This window comes from Pongo pygmaeus, chromosome 8 (genome assembly GCF_028885625.2).
Source record: "Pongo pygmaeus isolate AG05252 chromosome 8, NHGRI_mPonPyg2-v2.0_pri, whole genome shotgun sequence".
In the NCBI taxonomy this organism is placed as follows: Eukaryota; Metazoa; Chordata; class Mammalia; order Primates; family Hominidae; genus Pongo; species Pongo pygmaeus.
The window spans coordinates 79,158,126-79,170,531 of NC_072381.2; the positions used below are offsets into that span (position 1 = coordinate 79,158,126).

Sequence of the window (12,406 nt, forward strand, 5' to 3'; positions counted from 1 at the left end):
TGGCCTCCCAAAGTGCTAGCGTTTACTGCGTGAGCCACCGTGCCTGGCCCAGGTTGGTCAATCTTTATCTCATTGCTCAGAGAGAACCTCCTCTGGAAATCTTCCTCTCTCGGTAGCTTATTCCTCTCTGCTATTGTGTCCTGAGAACTCCAGAGTCTTAGCCTCCCTGGACTTCTTTCTAGCCTTATCTCCTTGACTTACAAAGGCTCCTGAATCCCATGTGATTTCCCCCTTCTTTGCAGGATAGTTTGGAAACTCTTCAGTCAAACTGGTGTGATCAGAAAGCTTACATAATTTGTTTCCCATAACCTAGTCCATTGCCGTTTGTTAACATATGTTGCATCTTAATTGTTTCATCTGTTTTTCCAGGTTTTTTGTCGTTTCAGGCAGAAACATAAATGCCAACTCTGCTAATTCATCTCACTGAAAACAGAAGTCTGCTTATTAAATTTTAGCTTTTTGTTATTAAAATTTAAATAAAATGTGAATGTTGGGTACCCAATAGATGTTAGCCCCAAAGCTGCAAAATACCGGCTTGTAGAAGTGTTTTGTTGGTTTATATGACAGTTTAAATTTTGGGACATTAAACATAAAAACTGGATTTGGGATTTCTCTTGATACGTTTATACTGTAATGTTTTGTTTGCATTTCAGCATTTAGGTGGAACTGAAATGATTCCTAGTTTAGTCACAGCATACCCTCTCTAAATTGTTACCTTAATTTTCCCTTTTTTTGGAACTCAATTTATATCGTATGGGCCAGGTACAGTGACTCACACCCGTAATCCTAGCACCTTGGGAGACTGAGGTGGGAGGATTGCTTGAGGCCAAGAGTTCAAGACCAGCCTGGGTAACAGAGTGGGACCCCATCTGTACAAAAAATAATTAACTGCATGTGGTAGTACACGTGTGTAGTATCAGCTACTCGGGAGACTGAGGATCACTTGAGTGCCAGAGGTCGAAACTGCAGTGAGCCATGATCTCACCTTTGTACTCCAGCCTGAGCATCAAAGCGAGACCCTGTCTCAAAAAAAAAAAAAAAAAGTGTACATTGTTTCTTGCCCAGTAGAGTTTGAGTTTGAAATTTGTCATTGAGGAGATATGAATATTCTCATCATGGTTTGTGAATGACATAATTGAATTATTAGTTATTCCTGATGTTACAGTTAATCCATTGCTGCTATTTTTTAAATTCTCGATATCTAAATAAATAAATAAATCCCTTAGGCCGGGCGCGGTGGCACAAGCCTGTAATCCCAGCACTTTGGGAGGCCAAGGCGAGCGGATCACCTGAGGTTGGGAGTTCGAGACCAGCCTGACCAACATGAAGAAACACCATCTCTACTAAAAATACAGAATTAGCTGGGCGTGGTAGCGCTTGCCTGTAATCCCAGCTACTTGGGAGGCTGAGGCAGGAGAATCGTTTGAACCGGAGTGGGGGCGGCAGAGGTTGTGGTGAGCCCAGATCGCGGCATTGCACTCCAGCCTGGGCAACAAGAGCAAAACTCCGTCTCAAAAAAAAAAACCAAAAATAATAAATAAATAAATCCCTTGTTTGCGATCCATGTATATAGGAAAACAGATTATTTTTATTTTGTGTTTATAAGCTATGGTAGGTTGACAGTGAAGAGAAGAGCTCAGGACAGTTAATGAAAGCATCACCTTTTCTTTACTGAGATCTCATATGTAAGGAAAGCATTCAGTTAGTCTTAGAATTGTCGTGAAAGTTAGATTAAGGAATGTTCATAGCACTGTGATCATCATCTTAGGTATTCAGTCTGTGAATTTTTGTTTTTAGGTGTAATCTAAAAGTTCTGTAAAATAAACATCAACAATGTTGTACGCTTCTTATGGCTGTTCTAGGTCTCTGTTTTTATTATGAACTTGTATCTGATCTTTTCAAGTTTTTGTCTCATGGTATTTTTTCCTCAATGCCAGTTAACAGTGGTTAAACAAAATAGATAAGGTTTTCCTTCTAAGTCCAGAAGTAGACATTCCAGAGTTGATGTGATCATTTAAGGATGCCAGGGCTGTCGAAGACTGGGCTGTTGTTCTCTTGGTCTTTTCCTCATGGTCAGTTACAATATAGCTGATACTGTTGTTGTCTTCCTTAGTTCAGCTCCAGGCAGGAAGGAGGAGAAGCAGAAAAGGGCAAGAAGGCTCATATTGTTATGCACACAATGGGTGGATTCATTTGGTTGGTGGGTGACAAGTCCAGTGACCACAACCAAGTACGATTTAACAGGGGGATTTTATTACTTGCACCAAGTAAGGAGGACACTAGGGATAGTCCCAAAGGCAGTACCTCCCCAAACAAAGGTGAACACCTGGGCTAGTTAGCTGAGTCATTGTATTAGAGGTGGAATAAAGGCAGTGCAGGCACGTTTATCATGCTTTTACATACATCAGATGTATAGAAAATGGCACATAAGCTACTTCCTGGGTGGAGATTTTAGTATGGTAGTGAGGAGAGTTTGCCAAAAGTTCATCTCCAGTTTAGTCATCTCTGGACCCAACCACTGGGCTGAGCTTCTTTCTGAAACTTCTTGAAACAACAAGAACTCAAGGTGCAACAGTTACAAAAGTGAGTTTTCTTTTTCTTTTTCTTTTCAGACGGAGTCTCGCTCTGTCGCCAGGCTGGAGTGCAGTGGCGCCGTCTTGGCTCACTGCAACCCCTGTTCCCTGGGTTCAAGTGATTGTCCTGCCTCAGCCTCCCGATTAACTGGGACTACAGGCATGCACCACCATGCCCAGCTAATTTTTATACTTTTAGTAGAGATGGGGTTTCACCTCGTTGGCCAGGATGGTCTCCATTTCTGGACCTCGTGATCCGCCCGCCTTGGCCTCCCAAAGTGCTGGGATTACAGGCGTGCACCACTGTGCCCGGCCACAAGTGATTACTTTTTCACAGTGCATACTCCAAAACCTGGGAACCCTGAGTTACAATATCACCTTAGTTTGCCCCTAGTCAAGGAGCTTTCTAAAACTCACCCCAAGTCATCTCAAATATTAAATCTTATTTACCAGAATTATGTCATATTATCGTCTCTGTCTTCCAGAACCTTAAAAATTTTAGGATAGTCCATTATTGCCCCTAGCAAAATCAGTGTTCTTTTGGTAAGAAAGCAGGAGTAGATGGATACTGTATTTACAACTTGAAGTCCCTACCTCAGAAACCACCATACTTTAGGAGCCTTCTGTTATACCCATAGGTTGGCCTCCTCATTTTCCATAACTGTGCCGCTTCTGAAAGCATAAACTACAGTATGTCATTCTTACATATTTCGGTACATTGATCTTTTCCGTTAGCTTTTATTCTGTTAACTTCCTCAATAATTAAGTTGGTCTTTTTGAATGAGATGATTGCCCTCCAAATGTTTTGAAGGCAGGAGAAGTGATTAATGTTTGTTAAGTCAATATATGTTATAGTATTTTATTGTTCATACTCTGTCATTTCCTCCTTTCACAGACCAGTAGATAGACTTGGTTATAAAGTCTGTAATCCCTGAATTTGTTTGCTTTTCATGACCATCTGCACTGGTTTTATTGTCATCTAATATAGGTGTTAAGCCATTGTTACTTTTTTTAAAAAATAGTTTTGCCAGGGTCAGTGGATCACATCTATACTCCTAACACTTTGGGAAGCGAGGTGGGAGGATCGCATGAACCCAGGAGTTCGTCTTCATCGAACGAAACAAAACAAAACAAAAATTAGCCGGTATGGTGTTAAACACCTTGTAGTCCCAGCTACTCTGGAAGCTGAGGTGGGAGGATCTCGTGAGCCCAAGAATTCCAGGATGCAGTGACCTGTGATCATGCCACTGCTCTCCAGTGAGTGAGCTCTTGTCTCTAAAATAAATAAATTAGATAGTTTTATTGAGATATAATTTACATAGCATAAAAATTCAACCTTATAAAATTCATTGATTTGTAGTATACCACAGAGTTGTGCAACCATGACCACTATCTAATTTTAGAATACCCCCAAAAGAAACCCACTATCCATTAGCAGTCACTTGTGTTCCTCTTCCTGCCACTTCCAGCCCTTTGGCAACCGCTTATCTACTCTCTGTCTCTATGGAAATGTCTGTTGTGAACATTCCATGTAAATGAAATCATATAATCTGTGCCCTTTTGCATCTAGCTTTCTTTCACTTAATATAATGCTCTCAAGATTTATTCATGTTGTAGCGACAACTTCCTTATCAGATAATGATTTGCAAATATTTTCTTCTATTCTGTAGCTTGTCTTTTCACTCTTGATTTTGATGAAGCCCAAGTTATGTTTTCTTTTGTTACTTGTGCTTTTGGTGTCACATCTAAGAAACCATTGTCACAAAGATATTCTTATATGTTTTCTTCTAAGAGTTTGATAGTTTTGGGTCTTACATATTGGTCTCTGATTTGTTTTGAGTTAGTTTTGTATATGGTGTGAAGTAATTTCCCAACTTTATTTTTTGTATATGGAAACCCAGTTGTCCCAGTACTATTTAAGAGACTCTTCTTTCCCCCATTGAGTTGTCTTGGAACCATACCAACTTTTTAAAAAGTGACTTTAGAAATAGTTGTGCATAAATAAACATGATTTTTTAATTCTTAATATTGAATCTGGATATTTAGAAATGGGACAGAGTTTTTAGTCCTTAGATAAGAGCTTACTTCCCTGTTGACAATGACTAGGATAGCAAGTAGCTCACAGTAGGAACTCTGAATAGGTTTGTTGAATATATATGGATGGTCTCTTGAGAGAAAATTGAGTGGGTGAATTTAAATGCTGTTGGAGCATTCAGTTAGAGATACTAAAATCATAAACATTCTTATTTGTAGTAATATAGTGCTATAATAAGAGGCATAGTGATGATTCTTCTTTTTGCTTTGGTTTTTTATTTTGATTGTGCTGAGTATTCATACTTGTTTGAGATGTCAAGGTGCTGCTTTCTCAACTGGCGAATGTTTTAGAATAAGAAAACCTTTGCTCACAACATTTTCCTTGCAGGCTACTTTAAATTTTGCCTTGAATCTGAAAGCCTATGTAACATTGTATCAAAGCAACTCGTTTTATGCATCTGTGTTGGTCATTAATGCTGTTTACCAAATAGTTTTTGTTCTCATCCTTCATGTTAGGGACTGTAACTAATTCTGGCCAATAAGTGAGTTGTGAGAAAAACAGATGTTTGAAAGAAAATTGTGCATCCTAATATTGCTGCAGTATTTAAGTTCCAGTATGAGATCTTCAAAGCTGTCTTTTTTTTTTTTTTCTTCTTCCGTCCTCGGATCCTGAGGCAACATTTTGAGGTGCTATTCCCCCTGAGTTAAAAAAGACCTGTCAGGCTGGGCTCGGTAGCTCATGCCTGTAATCCCAGCACTTTGGGAGGCTGAGGTGGGCGGATCACCTGAGGTCAGGAGTTCGAGACCAGCCTGCCAACATGAAGAAACCCTGTCTCTACTAAAAATACAAAATTAGCCAGGCGTGGTGGTGCATGCCTGTAATCCCAGCTACTCGGGAGGCTGAGGCAGGAGAATCGCTTGAACCCGGGAGGCAGAGGTTACGGTGAGCCGAGATCGTGCCATTACACTCCAGCCTGGGTAACAAGAGTGAAATTCCATGCCCCTCCCCCCTCCACCAAAAGAAAGACCTGTCAATAAGGAATGGACAACCTGAAGAAGTAAATTTTATTTTAAGCCAGAGATTTTATGGTTCTTTTTGTAGCTACATAACCTGGCTTACCTTGACTGAGTATTTTTTTCTTGTTGGATTCTGAGACTTAGATAACAGTATTGTTATAATAGTATAGGTATTTCAGAAATACTTAGATAAAAGTCAAGGATAAGGGAAAGATAAGATACATGGTATTGAACAATTAGCATTTTTGAGTTTTAGTTTCTTGCCCTTATTGTTTCTTCTCTTTTTTTCATTGTTCTTAATTTTCTTTTATGTTTTGTTTCCATAGTCTAACTGGTGAGGTAATCATGATCAGTGGTAACTTGAACTGAAGAATGGTTTTGTTCCAGTACGTGTTTCTGCTTATGGTCACTGAAAAGTTTCTCATCTATTCCAAAGCCCTGCTTCTGTGCAAATTTAGTTCCTACTACATCAAGAAAAGAAAGGAATTTTAAGGATCAGAACTGTAGAAACATTCAGTTGATTTCTTTGACCTGTTGAACACTGTTCTGACATTTCAAGTAGTGAATGTTTTGTAATGAATGAGTCTTTTTAATCTTTGTGAAATAATTTGTAAAATTTCGTTAATTGATCTTTTGTCGATATTAATGCAAGTTAGAGAAAAATGTTCTTTACTGGCACTGCGTAATTGAAATCAGAGTTACGAAGAATATTCTTAGTATGTAAACTAAGTATATACATTTGCAAAGGAGAATTTTATTTAAAAAAAGTAATTGATGTAGTTTCTTTACTGTGAAAAGAAAAATGTTTTCCTGTTTTTAAGGCAACTTGTTTTTTTAGTCCCCTCCTCTCATATGAATTCCTTCATAAAATCTATGATGTTTGGTAAAGTAATTGATCAGCTGTCTTAATAAATATATATATGTGTGTGTGTATTTTTAGGGCTGGAAATTGATTTTTAATGATAAAGTACAACAGGCGGCGCAGAAGGGGCTAAGCCAAACTGTCTGGGATGCTGTGGTGGCAATGGGCTGGCCACACAAACTGCTGCTGCTGCTACTTCTAGGTGGCTGCCTTGCTGGTGAGGTCCTTGCCTTATCTGTGGCTGCCAGTGCCATCTCCTTTGCTTGCTCCTTGGCTTCCTTGGCTGTCTCAACAAGTGTTTTAGAAGGGGCCTAGCGTTGCGTCTTTGCCAAGATATATTCAAAACCCTTCATAGTCTTGGTCACGTTGCTTTTGAACTGGGCAAGACCAAATTCCTGGACACTTCTGGAGACACCAAATAAGCTAGAGGAGACTCAGGCTTCTCCGCGGATTTTGGTCCAGCCACTGTTGTCAGAGTTCATATGGTAAACTCATCGTTTCTCCACCACCATCAGCTGTGCATGGTTGATGTTCCAGGTGAAGGTGGTCATGGTCTGATTCTATGGGTCCACAATAGCGTCCTCCAGGATGTACACTGAATGAAGAACATTGGCAGGAAACAGTCGCTTGGCCCAGTGGTCTTGGTCAGGAGTTGCCGGGACAGCAGTTTCTGGTCAGCGGTCACCTCCTGGTGTACTATGTCTTCCGTCAAGACATGTTTGCTATAGGGATTTGGGTACTGATGCCAGAAGGCAGTGAACACTTGGTCCCAGGAACTCTGGAGCACGCTCTGGCCCAGGAAATACTTCACCATGGTCCCGGCTGGAACGGGCTCCAGAGTTCCTGGGACCAAGTGTTCACTGCCTTCTGGGAGACAAGTGGGGACCGGAGCTTGGCGAACACCTGCCGCCAGGCTCCTAGCTCAGTCACCACTGCACCGTGCCCAAGCAGCTGCTGCCGCCACTGCCGTGAGTTGTCTGCTGTCTTAATATATCTTAAAAGACTTGTGTATAGCAAATGCTGTTATAAGTGTGGACAGCATTACTTACATACACAAACCACATTGTAAACCATGATACTTACTTTTAACGAGGTTGTCTTAAAGTTATTTTTAAATTTGTGCTTTTTAAGGAAATAATAGAAGCAAAGGGAATATTAAAACATCTGATTGGTTAGTTTTATACTTGATGATAAAATGTATTTTTAACTGTGCTAAATCAGTAATGGAGGTGAAGCCAAGTACATTACTAATTTTCTATCTTTTTCTCTTTTGGAGAAAATATTATCTTAAACTAGATACTCAGAGTAAGACTTCTAAAACTAGTGGTGAAAAGGAAAAAAAAACTTCATATATTTCATTTTCTTTCTTGTGAAATGAGATTTTCATAAGGATAGTAAGTAACCTGTGGCTAAGATATGTGTTGGGGATGATTTCATTGTCTTTTTTTTTTTTGAGACGGAGTCTCCCAGGCTGGAGTGCAGTGGCGCGATCTTGGCTCACTGCAACTTCCACCTCCCGGGTTCGAGTGATTCTCCTGCCTCAGCCTCCTGAGTAGCTGAGATTACAGGCGCGCACCACCACGCCCAGCTAATTTTTGTATTTTTAGTAGATACGGGGTTTCACCACGTTGGTCAGGCTAGTCTCAAACTCCTGACATCGTGATCCACCCGCCTCGGCCTCCCAGAGTGTCATTGTCTTTTTTATATTTACTGTGTAGTAATAATACAGTCTCTTAACGTTTTAGAATTTTTTTTTAATAGATAGGGTTTTACTCTGTAGCCCAGGCTTAAGTGCAGTGGTATTCATAGCTCACTGCAGCCTTGAACTCCTGGGCCCCAAGGATCCTGTGAGGACTACCGGTATGCACCACAACACCTGTCTAATTTTTAAATTTTTTTGTAGAAAGAGGGTAGGTGTTGCTGTGTTGCCCAGGCTGGTCTCAAACCTCTGGCCTCAAGCAATTCTTCTGCCTTGGCTTCTCAAAGTGCTGGAATTACAATCGTGAGCCACCAGGCCTGGCAAGAAATTCTTAAATGCATTGTGTCACATCCTTTTACATCTTACTGAAAAATAAATACAGAAGAACAATGTAGAAAAATAATGCCTAAAAAATGTCTTAAAATTTGTATTTAAACTTATGCCTGTGTATGTGTTTTCCCTAACTTACATAGTAAGCATTGACATTCAGTAGGGCTGTGTCCTTAGCCTTTGCATATCTCCAAATTCAAGAACACTCACATAGAATATATTTCCATTGAGGGGAATGTATTTGCAGAGTATTTGGTTATATAAAATGTTTAATTATTGTTTCAACTTTTGTTTTTTTATTTTGGAACAGGGTGTTGCTCTGTTTCCCAGGCTGGAGTGCAGTGGTGCAATCTTGGCTCACTGCCACCTTCTCCTCCTGAGCCTAAGCAATCTTCCCACCTTAGCCTCCCAAGTAGCTGGGATACAGGTGCGCACAACCATGCCTGGCTAATTTTTTTTATTTTTTGTAGAGATGGGATCTCACCATGTTACCCACCCTGGTCTTGAACTCCTGGGCTCAAGCGATCTGCCTGTCTTGGCCTCCCAAGGTCCTGGGATTACAGACATGAGCCACTGCGCCCAGCCTTTTCAGTTTTGACTGAGATTTTATTTGTCATGTGATGTGCAATTTGGACATGGTTTAGAGAATTCACAGGAGCAGTTTCATCACTCCTTATTTCTTTGTAGATTGTATAGAGACTTTTACTCTCATAAGATCTAAACTACCACTGAATTTTTTACCGTGTTTTAAAATTCACCTAAAAATTTTGGCTTTCTGGCCTCCCCTGCATGCCTGACTATATCAAAATTTAGTTTTAAAATTTTTTATAATTTAAGGATATAGTATTAATAGTTTCATGTCAGTTTAAAGGAAATATATTATTTGCAGTTGTTCAAAATTTTATCTGTATTTATACCTATATTTTACTTCAGGGTTCCCATCTTTTCCACTTTTATTTTTTCCCAGAAAGTAAGGTGAATTTCTAAAATTAGAAATGGCAATTAAGTAGTTAGTGCCTGTGTCCTATAGTTCTGGGTGTTTATGTGTAATAGAGTAGAAATTATGGAAAGATGTTTTCAAGCTGGTAAGTCAATGAGCAGCCACAGTTAAAAGCTGAAGGGTTGAATGTTTCAGCATGAGAAATAGTGGTGGAAGGATTTCTAACTTACTCATTGATTGTGTTCAGTTCTGAAAAATTTTTCTTGATGTCCCATTGCAGATTTGAATGTGGTCTTATAATACCCCAAATGTATCATCACTTTTACTTCTCTGAGTAAAGAAAATCTGGTGTCGAGAGTTTGCTTTTGCTGATTGAGCAATTTATACTTTTTTCTCAAGAAATTGTAATACCTTTTATCATGATGTTCAGGTCTGAATGATAGATCCAGATTATTTAAAATAATGGGTTTTGGGCCAAGCATGGTGGCTCACACCTGTAATCCCAGCTACTTGGGAGGCTGAGGGAAGATTGCTTGATCCCAGGAGGTCGAGGCTGCAGTGAGCCACAGTCGCATCATTGTACTCCAGCACAGGCAACAGAATGAGACCCTGTCTCAAAAAAAAAAAAAAAAAATAATAATAATAATAATGGTTTTTGTGTAAGTTAAAGATGATGTTGAGCAAGCCACTTTAAAACAACACTGATTTTTCCATATAAACAGTAGTTTTATATGAAGAAGTATCATTTTGTTTTTCATTTCAGAAATACAGGCCATGTGCAGTGGCTCATGCCTGTAATCCCATCACTTTGGGAGGCCATTGCAGGGGTATTGCTTGAGATCAGGAGTTCAAGACCAGCGTGGGCAATATGGTGAGACACTGTCTCTACTTAAAAAAAAAAAAAAAAAAAAAGCTGGATATGGTGGTTTGTACCTGTAGTCCCAGCTGCTACTCAGGAGGCTGAGGTGGAAGAGGTTTACACCTTCAGTCGCTTCAGTCCATGAGGTTACAGTGAACCACGATAATGCTGACAGTAAGATCTTGTCTCTAAAAATCCATTTTTTAATTAAAAAAATACACACAATCATATGTCTGACAGTGGTTTAATATGCAGAATATATAAAGAACTTCTAAAACTTCAACAACAGGAAAACAACCCAATTTTAAAATGGGAAAAGGGCTTGAATAGAAATTTCTACAAAGATATAAAAATGGCCATTAAACACAAGGCAAGATCCTCAGTATCTTTCCGCAAATGTAAATCAAAACCACTGTGAGCTTCAAACTTACTAATATGACTATAATTTTTTTAAAAAATACAAAACCTGGAAAATATCAAGTGTTGGAGAGGATTGGAGAAATTGGAACCTTCGTACATTGATGGTGGGAATGTAAAATGGTTTAGCCACTGTTGAAAACAGCTTGGCAGTTCCTCGAAAAGCTAAACATGGAATTACCATATGACTCAGCAATTTCAATTCTGCATATTTATCCAAAAGAACTGAAAGACTCAAACAGATACTTGTATACCAGTACCATTATTGACAATAGACAAAAGGCAGAAATAACCCAAATGTCCAGCAACAGAGGAATTGATAAATAAAAGTGAGGTGGCTATATAATACAGTGGAATATCATTGGTGCCTAAAAAGGAATGAAGTTCTGAGGCATGATACAACATATGGATAATCCTTAAAAACACTATACTATGTGAAGTAAGCCAGACACAAAAGGACAGATATATTATTCCACTTAAATCTAGAATAGGCAAATTCATAGAGACAGTAAATTAGTGATTACCAGGGGATGAGGGGAGATGAGAATGAGGAATTATTGCTTAATGGATGCAGAGTTCCTATTTGGGATGATGAAAAAGTTTTGGGCCAGGTGCGGTGCCTCACGCCTGTAATCCCAGCAGTATGGGAGGCCGAGGTGGGCATATCACCAGAGGTCACGAGTTCAAGAACAGCCTGGCTAACATGGTGAAACCCCGTTTCTACGAAAAATACAAAAATTAGCCGGGTGTGGTGGCACATGCTTGTAATCCCAGCTACTCAGGAGGCTGAGGCTGGAGAATTACTTGAACCTGGGAGGCAAAGTTTGCAGTGAGCCGATATCGTGCCATTGCACTCCAGCCTGGGTGACAAGAGCGAAAACTCAGTCTCAAAAAAAAAAAAAAGAAAAAAAAAAGTTTTGGTAACAGTGGCGACAGTTGCATAGGGTGTGAAAGTTATTTTAGTGCCATTAAATTATACATTTAAAAATGGTTAAAATAACTTCATATTATACATCTTATCACAATTTTTTTAGAAAGTACATGTGAATACCTTTTCACTAAATTGCCCTCTCGTTAGTATGGAATGGCAAAGTCTATATCATCCATTTGAATATTTTCTGTGCCCATGATTTAAACTTTCCCAAGTTCCACTATTTATTTTTGTGGTAATCAAATTCAGGAAGCATATTATTGCCCTCATGCTCTCTATGCAAAAAGTAGCATATAGTTTGAAAGTCCAGTACATTTAATGTTCATTGAGTGGGTCTGCAGTAGAGACTCCTGCTTTGAATATATATGATCAGAATTAATGTTCTGAAGCAAAGTGCTTGGGCTGAGTAGAAAATATAAGATATTCCAGATAGAGGAAATCTTGTAAGCAAAAGTGTGAAAAAGGTAAAATAGATCTATTATTTGCCATATTAACATGAGCAAATGGCAAGTGTTCCTTTTTTTTATTTTTAAATGAGACATGAGACAGAGTCCTGCTCTGTTGCCCAGGCTGGAGTGCAGTCGGCTCACTGCAACCCCGCCTCCTGGGTTCAAGTGATTCTCCTGCCTCAGCCTGCCAAGTAGCTGGGATTACAGGCGCACACCACCACACACGGCTAATTTTTGTATTTTGGTAGAACCGGGGTTTCACCATGTTGACCAGGCTGGTCTTGAACTACCAACC

General features: G+C 39.5%; 1 protein-coding gene and 1 pseudogene across 5 annotated transcripts in view; one reads left to right on the forward strand and one right to left on the reverse strand.

The window, feature by feature from the left end:
* The window catches only part of JMJD1C (jumonji domain containing 1C), a 361,700-nt gene that overhangs the window by 90,909 nt on the left and 258,385 nt on the right, over positions 1–12,406 (forward strand). The window lies entirely within an intron of this gene.
* On the reverse strand, positions 6,616–7,300 carry LOC129045054 (PRELI domain-containing protein 1, mitochondrial-like; annotated as a pseudogene).